This window comes from Tamandua tetradactyla, chromosome 6 (genome assembly GCF_023851605.1).
Source record: "Tamandua tetradactyla isolate mTamTet1 chromosome 6, mTamTet1.pri, whole genome shotgun sequence".
Classification (NCBI taxonomy): Eukaryota; Metazoa; Chordata; class Mammalia; order Pilosa; family Myrmecophagidae; genus Tamandua; species Tamandua tetradactyla.
The window spans coordinates 56,201,884-56,214,187 of NC_135332.1; the positions used below are offsets into that span (position 1 = coordinate 56,201,884).

General features: G+C 36.8%; 1 protein-coding gene and 1 pseudogene across 2 annotated transcripts in view; one reads left to right on the forward strand and one right to left on the reverse strand.

Moving 5' to 3' along the window:
- The window catches only part of METTL16 (methyltransferase 16, RNA N6-adenosine), a 178,668-nt gene that overhangs the window by 68,699 nt on the left and 97,665 nt on the right, over positions 1–12,304 (reverse strand). The gene's annotated exons all lie outside the window — the stretch shown is intronic.
- On the forward strand, positions 5,801–6,651 carry LOC143686039 (nuclear transcription factor Y subunit beta pseudogene; annotated as a pseudogene).

Here is a 12,304-nt window from a genome sequence, read left to right on the forward strand (position 1 = left end):
CAACATGTCCACCAACAGACGAGAAGCTAAACAAACTGTGGCATATACATACAATGGAATATTAGGCAGCTGTAAGACAGAATAAAGTTATGAAGTATTAACAACATGGATGGACCTTAAGGACATTATGCTGAGTGAGATTAGCCAAAAACAAAAGGACAAATACTGTATGGTCTCACTGATATGAACTGACACTAGTGAATAAACTTGGAATATTTTGTTGGTAACAGACCATCAAGAGGTGGAAATAGGGTAAGATATTGGGTAACTGGAGCTGAAGGGATACAGATTGTGCAACAGGACTGAATATAAAAACTCAGAAATGGACAACACAATACTACCTAACTGTAATACAATTACGTTGGAACGCTGAATGAGGCTGAGTGTGGGAGTGGTGGAGGGAGACGGGCTGGGGGCATAAATGAAATCACAAGGAAAGATGGACGATAAAGATTGAGATGGTATAATCTAGGAATGTCTAGAGTGTATAAAGATAGTGACTAAATGTACAAATTAAAAAAATGTTTTTGCATGAGGAGGAACAAGGGAATGTCATTACTGCAGGGTGCTGAAAACAGATGGTAATTAATATTTTAAAATTTCAACTTATGTGTGAGACTGGGGCAGGAAATGTCTGTCTGGTACAGAATTTATGTTTCGACTAGTGCATCTCCTAATATAACTTATGTAGATAGTTGGTTGAACAACATGGGTACATGGAGCTTTGGTTGGGACATGGGATTTTGTTGGTTTGTCCGGAATGATGCCCCAATGAATCCCAGAGTGGTTTGATAAGTGAGTTGAAAAGTATCTGCGGAGTCCCCTACAGGAAGTGGTGAGAATGGGGGAAAATTTAACCTTCCCAAGTTGAATTCTTGATGTTCTCTCAAGCAGAATGGACAATCAAAGCTATGGGCTGAGCCTCCAGTCTTGGGGGTTTGTTCATATGAAACTTAACCCCACAGAGGATAGGTCAAGCCTACTTAAAATTAGGCCTATGAGTCACCCCAAAGAGAACCGCTTTTGTTGCTCAGATGTGGCCTCTCTCTCCAGCCAACACAACAAGCAAACTCACCAACCTCCCCCTGTCTACGTGGGACATGACTCCCAGGGGTGTGGACCTTCCTGGCAATATGGGGCAGAAATCCTAGAATGAGCTGAGACTCAGCATCAAGGGATTGAGAAAAACCCCAGAATGAGCTGAGACTCAGCATCAAGGGACTGAGAAAAGCTTCTTGACCAAAACCGGGAAGAATGAAATGAGACAAAGCGTCAATGGCTGAGAGATTCCAAACAGAGTCGACAGGTTATCTTGGAGGTTATTCTCACGCATTAAGGAGATATCACCTTGTTAGTCAAGATGTAATGGAGAGGCTAGAGGGAACTGCCTGAAAATGTAGAGCTGTGTTTCAGTAGCCATGTTTCTTGAAGATGATTGTATAATGATACAGCTTTCACAATGTGACTGTGTGATTGTGAAAATCTTGTGTCTGATGCTCCTTTTATCTACCTTGTCAACAGAAGAGTAGAGCATATGGAATAAAAATAAATAATAGGGAGAACAAATATTAAAATAAATTTAGTTTGAAATGCTAGTGATGAACGAAAGGGAGCGGTAAGGGGTATGGTATATATAAATTTTATTTCTGTTTTCACTTTTTCTTTTTCTGAATAGATGCAAATGTTCCAAGAAATGATCATGATGATGAATATGCAACTGTGTGACGATACTGTGAATTACTGATTATATATGTAGAATGGAATGATCAAAATAGGAATGTTTTAGTTTGCTTGGTGTTTTTTGGTGTTTAAAAAAATAAAATTTAAAACTTTAAAAACAATCTGTAGTGTTTCTATACACTAGTAATGAACAATGTGAGGGGGAAATCAAGAAAAAAATTCCATTTACAGTTATAGCCAAAGAATAAAATATTTAGGAATAAATTTAACTAAGGATACAAGAGATCTATACAAAGAAAACTACAAGACATTGCTAAAAGAAATCACAGAAGACCTAAATAAATAGAAGGGCATACCGTGTTCATGGATTGGAAGACTAAATATAGGTGTCAATTCTATCTAAATTGATTTACAGATTCAATGCGATACCAATTAAAATCCCAAAAACTTACTTTTCAGAAATAGAAAAACCAATAACCAAATTTATCTAGAAGGGCAGAGTGCCCTGAATAGCTAAAAATATCCTGAGGAAAGAAAATGAAGTCGGAGGTCTCATACCACCTGACTTTAAGGTGTATTACAAAGCTACCATGGTCAAAACAGCATGGTACTGGAATAAAGATAGATATGCTGACCAATGGACTCAAATCGAGTGTTCAGATATAGACCCTCTCATCTATGGAGAACTGATCTTTGATAAGGCAGTCAAGCCAACTCACCTGGGACAGAACAGTCTCTTCAATAAATGGTGCCTAGAGAACTGGTTATCCACATGCAAAAGAATGAAAGAGGATCCATATCTCACACCTTATACAAAAATTAACTCAAAATGGATCAAAGACCTAAACGTTAGATTTAAGACCATAAAACTTTTAGAAGAAAATGTTGGGCAATATCTTATAAATCTTATAATAGGAGGGGTATCCTAGATCTTACACTCAAAGTACGAGCATTCAAGAAATAATAAGTAAATGGGAACTCCTCAAAATTAAACATTTTTGTGCATCAAAGATCTTTGTCAAGAAAGTAAAAAGACAGCCTACACAATGGAAGACAATATTTGGAAAATATATCAGATAAGTGTTCAACTAACAACAAAAAGACAACCCAATTACAAAATGGATAAGACACGAACAGACATTTCTGAGAAGAGGAAATACAAAATGGCCAAAAGGCACATGAAAAGATGCTCAACTTCCCTGGCTATATTCAGATCAAAACCACAATGAGATATCATCTCACACCCACCAGAATGGCCATTATCAAAAAAAAAAAAAAAAAAAAAACAGAAAAAGACAAGTGCTGGTGAGGATGTGGAGAAAGAGGCACCCTTATCCACTGTTGGTGGGAATGTGAAATGGTATAATCACTGTGTAAGGCAGTTTGACAGTTCCTCAGAAAGTTAAACACAGAATTGCCATATGATCCGGCAATACCATTGCTAAGTATCTACTCAGAGGACATGAGGGCAGGGACCCAAACAGATATTTGCACACAAATGTTTATAGCAGCATTATTTACAATTGCCAAGAGACGGAAACAGCCAAAATGCCCATCAACAGAGGAGTGGGTAAACAAGCTGTGGTAGATATATATGATGGAATATCATACAGCTGTAAGACAGAATAAAGTCAGGAAGTATGTAACAACATGGATGGACCTTGAAGACATTATGCTGAGCGAGATTAGCCACAAACAAAAGGAAAAATGCTGTATGGTCTCACTGATATGAACCAGCATTAGTGAATGAACGTGGAGAATTTCAGTTAAGAACAGAGACCATCAGGAGACAGAAATAGGGTAGATATTGCATAATCGGGGCTTAAGGGACACAGGTTGTGCAACAGGACTGTGCTGGTTTGAAAAGATATATGGACCCCAGAAGAGCCATGTTTTACTCAAAATCCCATTTCGTAATGGCAGAATAATCCCTATTCAATACTGTATGTTTGAATCTGTAATTAGATAATTTCCCTGCAGATTTATTCCAATCAAGAGTGGTTGTTAAGCTGGATTAGGGGAGATGTGTCTTCACCCATTTGGGTGGGTCCTGATAAGTTTCTGGGGCCCTATAAAAGAGGGAACATTTTGGAGAATGAAGGAAATTCAGAGAGAGTAGAGCAGAATGACAGCCACGAGAAGCAGAGTCCATCAGCCAGCGACCTTTCAAGATAAAAAAGGAAAATGCCTCCTGGGGAGCTTCATGAAACAGAAAGCCAGGAGGAGAAGCTAGCAGATGACGCTGTGTTTGCCATGTGCCCTTCCAGATGAGAGAGAAACCCTGACTGTATTCACCATGTGCCTTTCCAGCCAAGAGAAAAACTCTGTGTTCGCCATGTGCCCTTCCACTTGAGAGAGAAACCCTGAACTTCATCAGTCTTCTTGAACCAAGGTATCTTTCCCTGCATGGATACCTTTGATTGGATATTTCTATAGACTTGTTTTAATCGGGACATTTTCTCAGCCTTAGAACTGTAAACTAGCAACTTATTAAATTCCCCTTTATAAAAGCCATTCCGTTTCTGGTATACTGCATTCCGGTAGCTAGCAAACTAGAACAAGGATTGATTGTAAAACAGAATGGATGGCAGAATACTACCTAACTGAAATACGATAATGTTAGAACACTGAATGAAGCTGAATGTAAAAATGATAGAGGGAGGAGAACTGGGGGCACAAATGAAATCAGAAGGAAATACAGATGATAAAGACTGAGATGGTATAATCTAGGAATGCCTAGAGTGTACAATGATAGTGACTAAATGTAAAAATTAAAAAATGTTTTTGCATGAGGAAGAATGAGGTAATGTCAATAATGCAGGGTGTTGAAAATAGATGGTAATTATATTTTAAAACTTTAACTTATGCGTGAGACTAGAGCAAAAAATGTTTATTTGATACAAGATTTATATTTTGACTAGTGTATCCCCTAATTATAACTGAATATGATAAGTACATGGAACCTTGAGTAGGGCATGAGATCTTGTAGGTTTGTTCAGAGTGATACCCCAGTAAATCCCAGAGTAATATGAACAGTGAATAAAAAAGTATCTGCAAGGTCCCCTTGGGGGAATAGAGAGAAAGAGGGAAATTTCAACTTCCTCATTTGGAGAAGGCCTGATATTCTCGCAAGTAGTGAAGACAACAAAATAACAGGCTGAGCCCTCAATCTTGGGGTCTGTTCATATGAAACTTATCCCTACAAAGGATAAATTAAGCCTACTTAAAATTAGGCCTAAGAGTCACCCCCCGAGAACCCCTTTTTTTGACCAAATGTGGTCTCTTAGCCAGAACAGCAAGGAAACTCATCGCCCTCCCCCTCTCTACGTGGAACCTGACTCCCACGGGTGTAAACCTTCCTGGCAACATGGGACAGAAATCATAGAATGAGCTGAGACTCAGCATCAAAGGATTGAGAAAACCTTCTCGACTAAAAGGGGGAGGAAGAAAGAAATGAGACAAAGTGTCAGTGGCTGAGAAATTTCAAACAGAGTCTATAGGTTATCCTGGAAGCTATACTTACATGTTATACAGATAACCCCTTTTTAGTTTAAGGTATTTTAGAGAGGCTAGAGGGAAGTGCCTGAAAATATAAGAGCTGTGTTTCAATACCCATGTTTCTTGAAGATAATTGTATGATATAGTTTTCACAAAGTGACTGTGTGATTGTGAAAACCTTCCTTGGATGCTCCTTTTAACTATGTTATGGACAGATGAGCAAAAAATATGGATTAAAAATAAATAAATAATAGGGGAAACAAATGTTAAAATAAATTGGGTAGAGGGAAATACTTGTGGTCAATGAGAAGGAGGGGTAAGGGGCATAGTATGTATGAGTTTCTCCTTTTTCTTTTTCTGGGGTGATGTAAATGTTCTGAGAAATGATCATAGTGATGAATATAAAACTATGTGATGATATTGTGAGCCAATGATTGCACACAAAGTATGGAATGTTCATACATTAACAACAGTCATATTGTATGTGGATCAGTTTTACTAAAAAAAAAAAAAAAAAAAGTAAGGACTTCCAAGTTCATAAGCCTAGCCTTATGACTTGCTCTTATGAAATTTATTTCTGCAGCAGAGAAACTAAGCCTATCTATAATTATGCTTAAGAGTTACTTCTAGGCTCTGCGCTGGGACTGGCTCCCTCGCAGCCATTTTCTGTCCAACCAAACAGCCAATTAGAGACGGGAGCCAACCAGGCCTGCACTGGAGGCTGCAACTGAGCAAAGACCAGACATCTTCTAAGAGAGTTGCTCCTGAGCACCACTCACAGCCTCTGCCGACAGTGCTTCATGACGATGGATGGGGACAGTTCTACAACAGATGCTTGTCAACTAGGAATTTCTGCAGACCATACTGGAGGAAGTCATTATGTCTTACAGCCTTGTGATGATACTGAGGACAGCATAAATGCTCATGAGGACACAAATGGCTCAAAAGAAAGTTTCAGAGACCAAGATATATATCTTCCTATTGCAAATGTGGCAAGAATAATGAAAAATGCCATACCTCAAACAGGAAAGATTGCAAAAGATGCCAAAGAATGTGTTCAGGAACGTGTGAATGAGTTCATCAGTTTTATAATATCTAAACAAGTGAAAGATGCCATCAAGAGAAACGGAAGACAATCAACGGAGAGGATATTCTCTTTGCCATGTCCACCCTAGGCTGTGACAGTTACATAGAACCTGACATTATACCTTCAGAAATTCAAAGAGGCTGTGAAAGGAGAGAAAGGAATTGGTGGAACCGTCACAGCTACAGATGCACTGAGTGAAGAGCTTACAGAGGAAGCATTTAATAACCAGTTACCAGCTGGCTTAATAACTGCAGACGGTCAACAACAAAATGTTATGGTTTATACAACATCATAGCAACAGACTTCTGGTGTTCAACAGATTCAGTTTTCATGATCTGAAGAGATGACAGAATAGGGGGTGTAGAGAAGCAGAAGAGGCTCTATGATTCTGGAACAGAGACGTTAGAAGAAAATGACTGGTAGAAAAATGACTCTCTGTATATTAAATAGCTGTAATGTAGCTTCCTGATGCTTGACTAATTGAGGTGTTAATTCTGACATGAGAATCTTTTTCATGAATGATTTTAAAGAAAAATTCGGATTTTAAAGGAATTAAAATATTTTTGTTTTGTATGAGAGTCTATTGCTGTGTATGAATCCTGTATGCATTGCATATTGCAATTTATTACTGTCAGAGATTTGCCCTTTTAATAAAATAAAAGGGTAGAGTTCATTTTGAATGCAAGTTGTCTTTATTATAAATGTGAGTTTGTCTTGGTTATATAATACCTTGCCTGAAAACCTAATCAAAGTTTTAGCTTTTGATGTATTTATTAAAATTTAAAAAAAAAAATTTTGTAAAACATTCATAGCTTAAGCAGCACCATTTTTTTAAAAATGTAACTGAAAAATGAAGTGTGAATGCAGAAGCAAATATTGTTTACCCTATTAAATCTGGTGCCCGTTTACAGTGTCTTCACTGCTCATTGTGCCTGTTAAAACAGTCTAAGTTACTGGAGCTTTTTGTTAAGACTAGATTTGCTTTTGTTACATTATTATGAATACTGAATTCATTTAAGTTTAATGTAATACAGTGCTCTTGAAATGGTGCCACTTTCATTTTGTATATGATTTTTTTTCGAAGCACATTTCAAATACCATAGTATCCTCTTCCAGAAGAGGAGTTTCACAGTCTAATGGTAAATATCCTCATTTTACCTTGTTAATTGAAATGTCAAGTTTCCTCTTTTACTGTAGAACCAGGAGACATCAGACATTGTGGATACACTGTTTGCATGGGTGAGTGGGTGAAATGAACAGTGAGTGGGTGAAATGAACAGTGAGTGGGTGAATGGGTGCAACAGAAGACACCAACTTCTAGTGTACTGTCTTGATCTTTGCAATAAACTAAATTTAGATAATGTAACTTTGTATAATTTAGTAGTATGCATTTAAGTTGCTTTTCTAAAGTAAGGATTTGTATTGTCTCATCTGTTCTTTTTGGTGATAATTAACTTGAGTTTTTTGTTTTAGTGTCAACAACTGCTTTTGTATGGTTTGTCTAAAAGGAAGTCTGAGTGAATACCATATTTGAAAGACACTCAAAGTTATAAGGGAAAAGCAATTTCCAAGACATGGGATGAACAGATACATTTACTTTGCCAGAAGGAGCCTTTGGGGGACGTATTTGGGCTACTCTGAGGTGATACGTTACCTTGCTGTCTCCAACCCCCATTTACAAAATTATCTTCTGAGACAGATTTTGGGCCTCTAGGCCATCTGCTCTCTTATTGTGCACATGGTAATAAACTCTTTCTCTCATTGAAAAAAAAAAATCTTCATTAAAGAAAATCCAAATAGGCCAAAAAAAAAATAGGTGGTGGTAAGGTATGCAAACTCAGTCATCATCCTACTATGCTGAAATAACTTTGGTAAATATCATTTGTCCTTTTACTTTGCTAAATATGTATATTTTTATAAAAATGAACTCATGTGTATACTGTTTTGTAACTTTACAATATATTGTGAACATCTTTCAAGTTCAAAAAATAAAATAAAATGAAATAAAAAATAAAAATAATAAAAAGAGTTACTTCCAGAGAACCTCTGTTGTTGCTCAGATGTGTGGCCTCTCTCTCTCTAAGCCCAGCTCTGCAAGTAAAGTCACTACCCCCCAGCCCAGCCCAAAGTGGGACATGAAATCCTGGGATGTGAGTCTCCCTGCGCACACAACACATGGGATATGACTCCCAGGGATGAGCCTGGTCCTGGCACCATGGGATCGACACTGCCTTCTTGACCAAAAGGGGAAAAAAAAATGTAACAAAATAAGGTATCAGTGGTTAAGACATTCAAATGGAGTCAAGAGGCTATTCTAGAGGCTACTCTTCTGAACACTTCAGCTAGATATTGCTAACTATCATGATTGGTCAAACCCCAACCAACGTCATTCCTGCTAACTCTAAAGAACACCCGGGGGGGGGGCTCTACCTGAGATCCTCCAAAAGTTTCACACACTAAGTTTACTTTTTAGAAACCTAAAACCTTCAGATGGTGCCTAGGCCAGATAACTCCTGAAACTCAGAGGGGCCTGTTTCTCTAAGAACATCAACCAGTTCCATTCCCCTATCCCATAATGTTGATTCCCCTTTTCAAAATGAAAAAAGTTAGAATGGGCGTGATCCAAATATCCCTAAAGATTGGGAAAAGGATGGAGGAAGGAAGAGTTGGAGAAGTTAGAATTTGACAAATGAATATCACTACTGTATCATTATATTGATATTTCAGTTTAGTCTCCAGTATCTTGGGGCAGCTAGAAGAAAAAACCTGAAATTGCGGAACTGTCACCCATATCAAACTTTGAAATCTGTTCTACAACTACTTGTTAAATGTACTTTGAAATTTATTGTTTTTGCATATATGTTATACTTTACAATAAAAAAAAATCAAAGACTCACACATACCCCTAAAAATTTAATGATATATCCATACAACAGCATACTATTTAGTAATAAAAGGGGGGCAAACTACTAATATAAACAAAGCGTGCACATTCTACAATGAAATAAGCCAAATGGAAAATACTACATTTGTATGATGCCATGTATAGGAAAGTCTGAAAAAAGCAAAATTGCTGTGGCAGAAAGTAAATCAATGGTCTCTAGAGGTTGGGGGTGATGTGCAGACTGACTGCAAAGAGGCACTACTTAACTTTTTAGGGTGACGGAAATGTTCTATTGCTTGATTATGGTGGTAATAACATGCATGCATTTGTCAAAACTCATTGAACTATATACCTAAAATCTGATAGACTGGACTCTATGCAAATAAAATCTCAATAAAACTGATTTAAATATATAAAAGTATAAATATGATATGTCATACTTCCAGAAATATATGAAGACTAGTTACTCATATAGAAATGTTTTACATATTTCCTTTCTATTTTATAACAGCTTGGTCACACCAGCAACACATATTTTGAGTCCTGCTTTTTTCATTAAGTATCATAATTATTTCCATATCTTTCAAAATTAATCTAATTGTAATTACTTTTTAAAATTTTTTTATTTATTAATTAAAAATATTAACAAACAAAACATTAAGATATCATTCCATTATACATATATAATCAGTAATTCTTAATATCATCACATAGTTGCATATTCATCATTTCTTAGAACATTTGCATCAATTCAGAAAAAGAAATAAAAAAACAGAAAAAGAAATAAAACGATAACAGAGAAAAAAAAAGATTATACATACCATACCCCTTACGCCTCACTTTCATTTATCACTAGCATTTCAAACTAAATTTATTTTAACATTTGTTCCCCCTATTATTTATTTTTATTCCATATGTTCTACTCTTCTGTTGAAATGGTAGATAAAAGGAGCATCAAACACAAGGTTTTCACAATCACACAGTCACATTGTGAAAGCTATATCATTGTTCAATCATCATCAAGAAACATGGCTACAGGAACACAGCTCTACATTTTCAGGCAGTTCCCTCCAGCCTCTCCACTACATCTTGAACAACAAGGTGATATCTACTTAATGCATAAGAATAACCTCCAGGATAACCTCTAGACTCTGTTTGGAATCTCTCAGTCATTGACACTTTGTCTCATTTCATTCTTCCCCCTTTTGGTCGAGAAGGTTCTCTCAATTCCTTGATGTTAATTCTCAGCTCATTCTAGGGTTTTTCTCAATCCCTTGATGCTGAGTCTCAGCTCATTCCAGGATCTCTGTCCTACGTTGCCAGGAAGGTCCACACCCCAGGGAGTCAAGTTCCATGCAGAGAGGGGGAGGGTGGTGAGACTGCTCGTTGTGTTGGCTGGAGAGAGAGGCCACATCTGAGCAACAAAAGAGGCACTCTTGAGGGTGACTCTTAGGCCTAAATTTTAAGTAGACTTGATCTATCCTTTGTGGGGTTAAGTTTCATATGAAATAACCCAAGACTGGGGGCTCAGCCTATAGCTTTGGTTGTCCACACTGCTTATGAGAATATCAAGAATTCAACTTGGGGAAGTTGAATTTCTCCCCGTTCTCACCATTCCCCAAAGGGGGCTTTGCAAATACTTTTTCACTCACTGATCGAATCACTCTAGGATTCATCGGGGCATCACTCTGGACAAACCAACAAAATCTCATGTCCTACCTGAGATTCCAAGTACTTATGGCATTCAACAAACTATCTACATAAGTAATATTAGGAGATGCACTAGTCAAAATACAAATTTTGTACCAAATAAACATTTTTTGCTTTAGTCTCACACATAAGGTGACATTTTAAAGTATTAATTATCATCTATTTTCAGCACCCTGCAATAATGGCATTCTAATTGTAATTACTTTTAAAGAGGAATTTCAGATTAAGGGGCTATGCATTCAATATATATATATTTTACATAAAAAATAAGCACTATGCTAGTGAATTTTAAAGTATAAGAGAAACAACAGTCCTACCTCAGCTACCTTAAACAAACACGAGTGAATTTATTTAAAGAACAATTTCATTTGGTGGTTTCAAAATGTTTGGAATAAAATAATATGCTTCTTCTTTTTTTTTTTTTTTTTACATGGGCAGGCACCGGGAATCGAACCTGGGTCCTCGGGCATGGGAGGCAAGCATTCTTGCCTATTGAGCACCGTGGCCCGCCCAATATGCTTCTTTTAAGAAGTCAGTTTATAAATGGAGAAACCATTAGTCAGGAATTAAAAGCCTTGGATATGTTAGGAACAAGATGAAGAAAGAGGAATTAAGAGCAGTAAGTGCTCACATAGTAACAGTATAAAATAGGTTAATGAACCCCTTTCCTTTAAATCAGCATCCTGAACAGATAACTCTGGAGCCACATGAAACGAAGATATGGCCTATACAAAAGAAAAATACTCTAAGGCCTTCTTCAGGGGATGAAGGAGGACAAATATTTCAATAAGCAATGGCTTATAACAGTTAACCATGTCACTGGTATTTAATATAGGCTTGGGAAAGTTTAAATTTCTTTTAACTCTTATTCTAAACTGAATACTATTACTGTTTTATTCAATAATTATATTTCTATAAAAAGCAGAAGTAATTGGATGTGTTAAAACTCTTGTTTTAGTTTCACTTGAAACTTGTTTAGTTTCACTTGAAAAAGTGCCTACCCATTAGATCCTAGGTACTCTCAACAGGCATCTTGTGACAACTAATGAAAGTGCAAGTAGGAAAAAACGAACAAAAGGAAGATCTAGTACTCAAGAGGCTTTGAACCCATTATAGCACTTTAATGATGAAAGTAATACTCAACTCATTACAGCATTTAGCAATTCTTCTGAGACAGTAGGTTCTAAGAAATATTATTTTGAAATAATTTCAAACCTACAAATTAGTACAAATGACTTCGGTATACCCTTCACCTAGATTCATGACTTGACACTTTCCCCCATTTGCTTGCTACACGTGTATATTTTTTCTGAACGATTTGAGAATTAGCTACTCTTAAACCCGAAATATTTCAGCACACAGTGCGGTTTTATAACCATGGGACAATTACCATATTAAGGAAATTTAACATCTATGACCTGAAGAACAGTCCATATTCAAGTTTT